The 12,012-nt window shown below is 52.4% G+C and overlaps 1 protein-coding gene across 20 annotated transcripts in view; it reads right to left on the bottom strand.

Moving 5' to 3' along the window:
• NFASC (neurofascin) overlaps positions 1-11,626 on the bottom strand; it is an 87,354-nt gene extending 75,728 nt beyond the window's left edge. For 10 of the 20 annotated variants that reach the window (XM_048070850.2, XM_066983217.1, XM_066983218.1 and 7 more), the window contains exon 1: positions 10,447-10,575. The gene's annotated coding sequence lies outside the window, so the exon portion shown is untranslated. Of the gene's footprint in view, positions 1-1,319; positions 1,454-10,446; positions 10,577-11,603 lie in introns of those variants that run through there. The other 10 variants (XM_048070839.2, XM_066983215.1, XM_066983216.1 and 7 more) reach the window with 3 other exon arrangements.
• Between the last annotated feature and the right edge of the window lie 386 nt (positions 11,627-12,012).

Raw genomic sequence — 12,012 nt, 5'->3', positions numbered from 1 at the left:
GTAGCATTAGCTCCACTGATGCTCTCTGCCACCACGAGCAGTCCAAAGCCTCCCTTAAGTCAAGTCACGCCACCCCTGCCTAAGCATGTCAGGGATTAGACACTGAAAAGTTCATTAGTGCCATTTCCCTGCTTATCACAGGCTGAGCCCAGCACACAGAGGGGGGGGCGGCGTGGGCACGAAGGGCTGGTCAGCCGCGAGGACGCTGTCCCAGGCTGCGCTAAGTGGAAGTGACACGCTGCTTCTCGCCCTGTGTGGCGGCCGCGGGTGGCTGGAGCTGACGCTGTGTATGTGCTGTCTGTCTCAAACACGGGGATGATGCTAATCTCTGCCCATGATACGCGCCCGCTGGTCAGCGCGGGTTAAACACCCTCCTGCGACAGCAACCTGCTGCGTGGCTGCCCGGAGTGCTTCCCCTGTGGGATGCAGCAAAGCTCCCAGTGGCACAGGGGGGCTGCTGAGGGAGTGGGAGCCAGCTCCTCGCCCTCCCTGGGGGCAGCGTGGAGCTTGGACACCCCCCTGCTCCTTGCCCACAGGCACACTTCAGACTTCTCCCCATTTGCTGGGTCTGGCTGCCCGCAAACCCTCACACCCACAATAGACCCTGCAACCACAGGATAAAGTTGTATGGGGAAAACTGGGAGCTTCTCTTTTCCCCTCATTAACTCCTCCTGTTTGAGGACGTTTTCTCCGTAGGACTCCTGCCTGGCTGCTTCAACCCCAGTACACAGCAATGCTTCGGCAAAGTGGCTCAAAATACGTCTCCATTAAAAGGCAGCGACCTCTGCACAGCCAAGGGGCACCGTGCAGTGGGAAGGCCCTAGAAACCCACCCCGTGTACCCCCTGGTCTGCCCTGTCCCACACGAGCACGCCAGCACGCAGACGTGGCCCACTTGTGGCACGGCACCTCCAGGCCCGCAGGGACCTGCGGCAGGGAGCAGCTGACTGCAGCAGAGCACGCCACGTGTCAGTCGCCCCGAGATTTGTCCTCGGGACTGCACCAAGCAGCTGGTGACAGGCCATTCTCTGCACCATGGCCGCTAGGCCGCAGTAACTACAAAAATATCTTCAGTTCCTTGCCCACCAGCCCAGAGCGGATCCGGCACAAAGCCCGTGCTGTGAAAGCTGCACCGAGGCCTGTAAGGTGCCAGCACAGGGGCTGGACTCCCACCTCACCTCCTCAGCTCACAGCACATCACTTAAGGGGCAGTTTCAGGAAAACAAAAGGGCTGAGAAGAGAGAGGGCTGTCACCCCTCCTTTGTCCTTCCCTGGAACATCCCCTTTCTGCAGGGTCACACATCGTTACCCTCCTTTTACCTTAATCAGATGTATTTTTAGGAGGCCACGCTGTCACTCGGAGGACTGGTGAGGGAACACAGCCACACATCAGCAGTGCTTTCAGCAAGCGGAGGAAGCCCCATGAATTTCTTTCCTCCCAAGGCATCCCTGGCACCCACCTTGACATCAGCGGACAGAAGCCGACCTCACAAAGCGCAGGTCTCACCGGCTCCCTCGCTGCCTTCCTGGGCCCAGCGAGCTCCAGCATAGCGCTGAGAAGGGGCCGTAAGTGGTGCTCGGAGCTCAGCACCACCCCGCTCCCCAGGCTGGAGCTCGCTCCATTCGCTCCCCCCCAGGCTAGCAATTCTGCTCGGCGGTGGCTCCTTCCTCCTGCTGCAGGAGAGCCTCGCGGTGGCAGCACGTCACCTGCAGCAGGAGGAAGGCCACCAGCCCCCTGCTCCATCCTGGGGACAACAGCGGTGCATTTACAACAGACAACCACAATATTCCCAAGAGCCCAGATACCATGCAGGACTCTCCTGTTGGTTGCGGTGGTGGTTTTTCCGACCCCACAAAGATTATTTTGTAACATAACTCAACACGTTAATATCAAATTCCAGCAAACAAAATCACGTCTAAGGTATAGCAAAGCAGGAGCTGGCCTACCAGAGGCTCCTGAGAACGAGGAAGAAGGTCCTTCAGCAGCGCGAGGAGAGGGAAATGCCATTTAAAACCAGACGCCGCTCTGGCAAAGGCCAGATTGAATGAAGACTAAATAAGAGCTGACAAGCTGACATTTGAAAATGCAATTAGCTGCCTTGTAGAACCGCCCTGTTATCTTATTGTTAATTATATGTTTGCTCAGTCTAAGAGGCAATACATTTATTTAAAATTCACTCTCAGGCTCTCCTGCTTTGACTGGTCCCTTCAACCAAGGACTCCCGTCCTTCTCCCTCCCCACCCAAACCCTACCTCGTGGGTTACAGCAAGCTCGATTCCCACAAAAGGACCGTGCTATTGTGTGTTATGTAACTGCCATTACAAACATGATTTTGGGGAAGCGTCTATGGCAGCGAGTTAATTCCCAAGGTAGGAGGTGCTTGGGAACAACTGGATGCCAAGGAGAGAGCTGAGACTACATTAATTCCCCACTTACACGTTCCCAGAGAGGTGCCAGCCCTCCCCAGAAGCGATGAGCCCAGTCCCTGTGCTGAACTGAAATAAACTCTTCCTGCAGCCACTTGATCTAAGTTCCGCAGTCAGAGAATTATTTGTTATTACACAGGTCCCTAACTCCTCTCCTAATTGTGATAAAGATGTCTTTTAACCATATTAGTGCGATCATGGCCATTTTATGGACATAAATGTAATTCACATTTGTTTGTCTTGCAAGCCAAGCTAGGAGGAAGAAAAAAAAACATGCCAGCTGAGCAAACGTAGAGATCTCCTGAGTAAAAATCTGCCAGAAAGAAAGCAAAGGCTCCCCAGCTCCTCTAGCACTCACGGGAACCAGTCCCACCTCCGTTCAAAAACCAAAGCTCTGTAGGAAGGATGGTCTTGGAGAGAAAGTATAGAGTGGTGAGGCAGATGAGGAAACAGCGGTACCCGAAATGTGACATTAGAGAGAAGCCTGCTGTACTGAGCTCCTGCCAGATTAGCCTCACAGCTGCCACCATGGTCAGAATTCAGAAGAGGTCAGCCAAAACACATAGCCGCGGACGCAGCTGCTGATATAGCTGGGGAACAAAACTCTGTGGGCCTTGGCATCTGGACACCAGACCTGCCAATGGCAGATGTCAGACTCTGACGTGCAACAGGACTTTGAAGGGCTCTTTTACCACACAGATGTTGTCTCATAATAAGAGCAGCCCCTGTATTTTTATATCAGTTCATGCGTGAATTAACTAAGTTTAGTTTTCCTGGGCACATGGAAGGAACCACTTAGTTTTGACAGAAAGTTCAGCCTTAGATATTTTAATATAAAATCCATATTCACTAGATGCAGCGGAAGGAGAAAATAAGATTATCAGTTTATTAAGTAGGTTGATTTGACACATATTTCCGGATGTTGTTCTCAGTGCATGTTCATCTGAATAGCTTCACTGCAGAGGGCATCAAATCCCACCTGGCCACACCATCGTGAATTTGCAGTGGGAGAAGTGAGAACAAGCCACGACTTCAGTCCCCAGACATGCTGCAGGACTTGCAATTCGACTACGGAAGACTGCTCCGAAGGACAGTGCCCAAACACGGTCTGGGGCATGCCAGAAGCATCATGAAGGCAGGGCTGGCCTGAGAGGAGCTTCAGGGGTCCCGTGCATGCTGCCACACGTGCACGGCTACAAAGCCTCGGTTCTCTCATCCCCCTCCCTCCCACTGGCTTGCACACATCTGTGAGCACGTCACAGGGACTCGCACAGAAGCCAATGAGCTTGCAACAAGCAGGCTTTGTTGCTGGGTCTGCTGGGAATCTGAAAGCAAGATTTCACGAATCCTGACACCATTTAAGTGACAGCAAGAAAGAGAGCTTTTTCTGTGCCCTTAACTCAATAAGGGCACAGCTCAGCATACAGATGTGTCTTTATCAACTGCAGAGCCACGCCGTGCTGTTCGGCCTGTTAGTAACTCTCCCAGCTATCACAAACAGGGCTGTGTAATTAAATGCAAGGCGGCTCATGGTACCATACCCTACTGAGGAACTGTTAAGAGCCTGTGGAACAAGATGCAGGCTGTCTCCAAGTAGTAATCAGCCAAATTTCTTTATGAAGAATGGCATTTTTCACCACTCACATACCAGAGCACGGGCAGCTCCTCATTCATCGAGCAGACTACACAAAGCTTCCAGGGGCAACTCAAGAGTCAGGGCTGGTCTTCACTTTTTCAGCTTGTTGGGTGAAAAGGGAGCAATGTAATTTATTTCCCACCCTTCACCCATCCCACCCCCAGGCTGTATGAATATCCAATAAAAGCTACTTGACTGCCATGCTCATAACTGTACATCTATGTACATGAGAAAAGGTGCTCACGCTCAAAGTGACTCAGAAAGGGAGGGCTTTGGTTTGGTTCCTGCTGGTGGAAACCCTTAAGGCAGCAGGATCACAACACAATTCTGTTTGGAAGGGACCACAGCAGGTCATCTAGCCCAACCATCTGCTGAGAGCAGGACCAGCTATAAGGTCAGGCCAGGCTGCTCAGCTCTTTGCCCATACTAGTGATAGGACTAAAGGGAATGGCCTTGAGTTGTACCAGGGGAGGTTCAGGTTGGAAATGAGGAGACATTTCTTCTCAGAAAGAGCAGTCAGGCACTGGAAGGGGTTGCCCAGGGAGGTGGTGGAGTCACCGCCCCTGGGGGTGTTCAAGGAAAGGTTGGACGTGGTGCTTGGGGACATGGGTTAGTGGGTGACAGTGGTGGTAGGGGATGGTTGGACCAGCTGATCTTGGAGGGCTTCTCCAACCTTAACATTTCTATACAGGTCTTGAAAACACCCATCCAACAAGAGTGGAGGCACCCGGCCTCTCCAGCTAACCTCTTCTGCAACAGCATGCTTGAGAGGGAGGGGGCATTCCCCCCACCCCTACACCCATTTACCAGCACTTGTTTCAACCCATGCCTGTTATCCCCTCTCCCTCCCTCTCACGGAGGGTGCAGACGGAGCAGCAGCGAGCTCCCAGCACAGAGCTCAGCACCCTGGAGAGCGGCGGCCCCGCACTGCTGCGGCCAGTCCGGAGGTCCTGAGGCTCTGAGCCTTCGGACCCCCAGCACTCAAAGGGGTCCGAAACCACCCCGAGCCCCCTGCCTGCAATCCCAGCACCCTCCCTCCAGGTGGGACTGAGTTCCGGGCACTAAGGGCTCTTTGGGACCTTGAACTAAATGCTCGACTGGGTGACGCCGTGAAATCAAACCCCCGTGGTTCAGCTGGGAAAGTTGTCTTGTAGCCACATTCATGGGATTCTTGTCCAGAGGTTGCTTTGCTGACTTAACTTGAATTTCTTATAACAGAACATTTATTCACTTATCATCAAGTGATTTGTTGTCTTGAATTGTTTCCTCTGGGAAAAGCTCCGGTCAGGTCTTTTGCGTTCACTTCTCACTAATTCCCTGAGTAAATCATTCTTTAAACATCGTTCCTTGTTGAAATGAGGGGCTGGGATACTCTCTCAGGCTCATACCATCATGTGTGGGTTTGTGCATGTCCAACAAATATTTACATGGGAAGTGGAAATACTTACATCTTAACATCTTTTCTTAAAAATCTTTAAGAGCAGGGAGTGTGCATCCTACTTGTGCACCCAGTGAACACAGGCAGCATCAGGACACCAAGCAAATTAAAAGGAGGGCTTGGATGCTTGGTCAAGAGCACTGCTCTTAGTAATGCCCACAACGCCAAAGCTGCTTTTCCTCCGTAAGGACAAACTATATAATACGGAGGAAAAACATTAAGGCGCTAACCCTTTGTTTGGTAGTTTCCCCATTTTTTGAGGCCCTGCATTCTGTTTTTAACTTAGAGATACTCAAGGTCATTGGAATAATTAGGAAAAGTAAATATTTCATAGCAGGAAGGGGACTTTGCTGCATTTTATGTCAGATTGAAGGAGAATCCTATCCACCTCACAGCTCACACTGCAACTGCCAGCCCTGCCCATCCATGCCAGGGCATTTCAGGAGGAACAGAATATGCAGGCTGACAGGGAGACAGTATCACGCTTGCTGTGACTTAGAAAGTCTGTAGGAACCCATCACTCCCCATGCTGGAAGCCTGCAAAATCTCCTGTCAAGGAGGCATGAAGCGGGAGAAAACCTGCCAGGAATTCAAATGAACCTCCAGGATGGAGCAGCTTGCATCGAGGCTCTGGGTTATGCTCTCTGTAAGGATCAGTGCTGCTTCCAAAGGTGGCAGAGCAGCATCTAGGACAGCTGATGCTAGGTAAATATCAACTATACCTACGTCAGGCTTTGAACACGAGATTATTTGTTGCCTGTGACAAAGAAGAGCAGCGCTGCAGGAGGCGAGTCCATCCCAGCCTGCATGGGCCTTCATGTATGAACCTGGCAAAGCCTCCCAGGTGCTGCTGGAGTCACCGAGACTTAAGGTGCTTGGTGCCACACTAGATTGAACGTCGACTTTACAAAGCAACCTCTTTACATCATGGATACTTCTGTGGCAGCCCTAGAAGTAGGCAGCCCTCAGATTAGACTTAAGTGAGTAGCAGAGGCAGAGCAGTGCTATCAAAGGTCCTCCAGGTGCTGCTTTTTGTAGCAAAGCCTCTGATCCCTCCCTGAGGCCTATGTCCTGCTCCTTGTCCTGCTTTGCCTGCAGTCAGGGCACAGTGCTTTGCTCTCCTGTGCCCTTGGGCTGGGCTCTGTAAGCTGCATTTCTAGGGAGCAGTGAGGACAAAAGGACCCCCTTAGCAGCTGCTGCAAGAGGATGGGATGAGGTCCCCAGGACTGCAAACTGAGGAGAGCAAAAGAGGCAAGGCAAAGACTTGTCCCTGCATTTCATCCTTGGGAACTTCTACCTGGTTTAGCCATGCAAAACCATCTCTATTTGTTCGGTTGTTAATCCTTCGTCTCCTATCTCATTGACTAGGAATTGTGATCCCCATAAGCAGGGCTGAGGTCTAAATCCTCCTCTGTTTTAATCCATAACAACACAGCAAGGTTTCTTTCAGTTCTGGCTTTAAAAAAAAAAGGGGGGGGGGGGGGGATTATTTAGCATAACAACAACTTCAAGCATGTTCATTCTGAGCTGGGTCTTTAGAATTATGTAACAACTATCCTGGATAGCAAAGGCAAAATAAATAAATAAATAGAAGTTTTTCCCTCTGCTGAAGCAGGTCATAAAGAGAGCAGAAGTCATCCAACAACATTTGAAATAAAGAAAATGGGTTCTGAAAGGAGCTACCCACGGGGCAGGGAGACAAGCTAGACCTCTCTGACAAGCTTTGCTAAAGCCTTTCAGAAACTGTACCTGGATACAGCACTGGGTTGGGGCTGCCTGTTCAGTTTTAAGACACAAGGGAATGTTTTGATAAGGGCAAACTAAACCCAAGGAAGTAAAAAGATTCTAAGGGGAAGCACCAGAGTTAAAGTTTCCCTCTTGAATTTTTAGAAGCCGCCTTCCAGGTTCTGCTTCTATTCAAATGAAAACCAATTTTCTATATATGACTCAGATAAATTAATTGTAAACAACTGTAATGGATTTAAATCCTCGTGATGTAGCTGCATTCGTATTTCACTTGCACAAGCCGCCCTCTGCATCCACACAGAAACCAGGCAATTTCCCATCTCTCTGAAGCCCCATAACAGTACAGCTGGAGGAGCTCTGCCTCGCCGTTCAGGTTTATCTACGTACAAGGTTAAGTGCTGATGAGATTTGATAGCCTGACGCTGCAGAGACAACTACATTAAAACCCCATAAAAGTCAACACACACACACTAACTCTGTGCCGAGAGGGAAGCTTCAGCAGCTCCTGCTGGAGTCTCACAGCTTCACATCAGAACCGCAGAAGTGTCCCGGGGATCCGGCTGCTTAATTTCCCCAGGCACCTCTAACAACCCGAAGTGCGAACCCTGCACTTGTGGGCTCCTGCTTGCCAGAGCACACCAAAAGGAGATGGAGCCACAGCCCTCTGCAGCTCTGCAGAACCCGTGCAAGCCTTCGCTCTGCCTACAAGTCTCAATCTCTTGTTAGGGACACACCGTAATCACCACATTTCCGCTAAGTGGGGTTAAAGAGATGGCAGGAAAGGATTCAAGGTACTTGGCGGACATGAATAATTCACTCAGCAAGCCTTGTCCCAAGGACACAAGGTCACCTGGCCAGGCCAAAACCAGAGCACTGGAAGCAAGGATTGCTTCAGTGGAAATTTCAGCTCCTTTTTATCATCTCTTTACCATTCCCCATCAGCATACGAGCTCTGCAGCAGCAAAGGCCTTTTTGCTTCTTGTCTACGTGCATTCTTCCTTCTCTCCCAATCCCCTCCACGTGCAGCTCTTGGTTTACAGTCAGGCTCAGTCCCCAGCACGTTACTGCTCACACCTGGGCTCAGCACCTTCCCCAGCCATCCTGCACGGGCTGCGCCTGGAGGCTCACCCACAGGATTCCCAGCCCTCCTTCATTTAGGGGGTACAACCACACCAAGACCTGCACGCAGGGGCTCCGTGGAGTAGCATCCCCACAGACAGCTGTCAGGAGCACAGATACGAAGGATTAGGCCTCATTTCTTGCTATTCTAGTTAAAGCTACCCGACCATTCCTGATGCCTGTGCACTGCAGAAAGCCTCAGCAGTGGCACTTTGCCAGCGGGAGCATCGATTATACACAAGACCCACAAACACGAAGACAATTAGATCACAGCTAGGCAAATAATTCATTATGAATTAATACCATTTGAGAGCCTGGGATATTTTCCATTTAATCATTAGCTGTGAGACGAAATGATTGGATTGACTGACTTGGTTTAAATCAGATCCCTAGCCACAGCCAAGGCAACAAAACCGAGGGAACATCGCAGCCTCCGGTAATCTCCGATGGGACTCAAGGGGTGATTTTGGAGCTCTGTTGTCCCGATAACCAGCACTATCACACGGCTTGAGCTCAAGTGAGACAAAGCCAGTCCCTAGACCTCAACCCCTGCAAACAAAGTCCATTTTCAAATTTCACAACTTGAGCCCATCCTCGTCAGCTGACGAGACCTCCATGCATTATTTATGTTGCACTCATATTACAGCTACACAAAAAAAAGGAAAGTCAGCAAGGGCCTGGCCTAAATAGAAAGAATGTGATGCTGAATTTGGGCAGTTATCTTTCAGGGTAGGCCACGCAAAGAACTTTTCTGGAAACAAAGCACTCACGCTGACAATCAGTGTAGCTGCCTGCCAAAGGGTGGACATTTTACAGAAACATGGTCAACAATAAAGGAGTCGGCATCTCAATAAAAGTCACTGGATTCTTGCTTTTGTCCTGAGCATCTGACAGGGGCACCCCAGAAACTGAAATTGCCACAGCATCCATCTTAAGACAGTCAGGCATCTGGGCTGGGTTTCAATATTCCAGGTTTTCTGCAATATGTGCATCCCCCTGGCCTTTTATATGGCCTCCCAAAAAGCAGCCAGAAACATCTCCGGCTGAATTGCAGAAATGCCCAATAACCCACATGCGATTCCAGAGCTCCGACCTTGAAAACAATCTCAAAGACAGCATTCGAAAGGAAAAAGAAAAACTGACCCAAGCGGCAAGCCTCACGTGGCCTTGCCCAGCTTTAGGAGGAAGGGGATTTTCTGGAGAAACCCTCCCTCGATCCCCCCATAACCCACGTAGCGCACACCCCGACCGCAAGCAGAGGCCTCAGCGAGGTGCAGGCGTGCATCCTCCCCGTGCCCCATCATCCGAGGAGCAGCCGAGGCCACCTTAGGAGATGCCACCCCACCGGTCGGTGCCTCCTTCGGGCCCAGGGTGCTCCCACCTCAGCCACACACCCCCGGCAGACTTTTCTTCGGCCTCTGCAGGTCGTCTCTGAGCATTTCCCGAGGAATGGGAGCAGCCGAACCGCCAGCACAGCCGGAGTACAAATGATTCAGCACTTTCCCCACCTCCAGGATCCTGATCGATAGCAGCGAGCCCTTCTGCAGGCGCAGCCCGAGCATGCGGCCCCGGAGCATCCCCAGCGCTGCCGGCTCCATCTCACGCAGCAGCAGCAGCGCAGCCCAGGTGCTGCCACGGAGGCCTCACGGTGAGGCCGGGGATGCGTTTTACCAGCACAGGGGGTTTCAGAAGGAGGACACGAATGCGGCCCCAAACGCAGCGGGAAGGAGCAGGGCGCAGCATCCCCCAGGAGATTTTGGGGCCGAAACTTGCCCCGTCACACCAAGGTCCATACCCCAGCTGCATTCCCCTGCCTGCATCCTGTCCCCCCGGGCCGACCCATCAGGGTTTTATCACACACATACACCATATCATGACCCAAAAGCAAAAATCCCATCACACACCCGAGCCCAGCACCCAGCTCCCCCCGCATGCGGCTCTGGCCCATTTCTGGGAAACGGGGAAAAAAAATGGGGGGACCCAAACCTGTGATGTGGGTGTGGGGCCGAGGACCCCCCCCCCCAGCCCTGGCCGTGCCCTGGGGGTGCCCGTGCCCAGCACCCCCCCGGGGCCCCCCTTACCTGCTCCGGGAGCGCCGGGGCTCGCCGCAGCCGGGGCTCGCCGCGCCGCACTGCGCGCTCCCGGGCGCGGCCGCGCCGCACTGCGCGCTCCCGGGCGGCCGAGCGCGCCCCCGAGGAGGAGGAGGAGGAGGAGGAGGCAGGGAGAGAGGGAGGAGAAGGGGAGGGATTTCTTAGCGGCGCCGTTAATTAGCACCTGCACCTCCCCGGCTCCGGCTCTGCCCTCCCGGGCACCCCAAGCGCATGGGGGGACTGGAAAGGGGGGTGCCGGGCTCCGGAGCCTTTTCGGGAGAAAAATCGAGTCCTTCCGAGAGCGGGGGGTTACCCAGGTGCGCGGCTCCCTCCCTGCCCCACGGCGGGTGCAGAAGTCCCGCAGCTTGGCTGGGGGCACGGCTGCAGCTGGGGGCTGCCTGCAAGGCGGCGTGCCCCCGCCGGGTGCCAGGCTGCTGTCAGCATCGCAGCCCTGCCATCTCTTCGGTGAGCTGCTCATCAGAAACGTCAGCTTAATTAAAACCTCCCCCGTCTAGGAAAGGCTCACAGTGGGACCTGCCACTTCCCTTGCCATCCCCATTACGGGATTTCATTACAAATGTTCTGCTGAGGTTGGGGAGCTTCGGTCCAGAGCACCACGCTCCTCCTCGCTGATTTAGCTTGTCTTCTAGACAACATGCCTTGAACATGCTGCCGCGCATCATGTATTTGAGCCCTTTACGGGGTTTGTCATGAAAAGCTTAGCCCAAAAGATACACTTGCGTTTACACACGTTGCTATCCCATGAACATCAGTGAAGAAATCACCTGCTAAGTTGTGTGTGCGTCCTACAGGACCTCCAGAGGAAAGGGCCTTCCTCTGGGGGCTGGGCAACGAGCTGCAGGCTGCAGTTTTACTATCGGGTAGTGGACACAGTCATACAAAACCAGACCCAGAGAGCAGGTGCTGCAGGAGAGCAGCGGCCCAGCTGATATAAATTAAGGAAGATAAATTAATTAAAAATAACTAAGCCAGTGCAGAGCAGAGCTCCAAGCACCCAGCCCCAGCTGCCAGGAAACAGAGGCAAAGCCAAACCACACGGCAAAGGAAGGAGGGATCAGCAGCAAAGTGCAACACAAGTGGGCTTTTAAGGCCCTTTCACTATTAAGGTCACTTAGATACAGGCTTACCTCCCTTAGGAGCTGCTGAGCACCGCTGGAAACATTAGATATCACCACACTTTGCCATTTCTGCCAGGATCCCATTGTACAGCTATATTTAGGGCAGGAATTTGTGAAGTCATTCTTCAGGAGTTGCCTTTTAAGCTGTGTTGAGTGCTTCTCCAAGACGCTGATTGCTGCTAGCTCCAGAGGGGTTCGAGGGCATGCTGGGCTTCATAGGAGCTGCTCCGAGCCATCCAAAATTTACCTCTTTGCCTTGTTCCTACAAGTGTCCCATCCCGTTAATGGTGTTGGTTGCAAAGCAGCCTGCTGTGAAGGGACTGAGGTATTCCTCCTTGGTTTTGGAAGTCTCTTTGCAGAGAATTTGTGAAGAATCCTAGCAGGAGGAAAGCACTGCCTGCCTCCATCATGCAAATAA

Source organism: Anser cygnoides, chromosome 25 (genome assembly GCF_040182565.1).
Source record: "Anser cygnoides isolate HZ-2024a breed goose chromosome 25, Taihu_goose_T2T_genome, whole genome shotgun sequence".
NCBI lineage: Eukaryota > Metazoa > Chordata > Aves > Anseriformes > Anatidae > Anser > Anser cygnoides.
The sequence above is the reverse complement of the archived record's forward strand: the minus strand, read 5'-3'. Positions and strand labels throughout refer to the sequence as shown.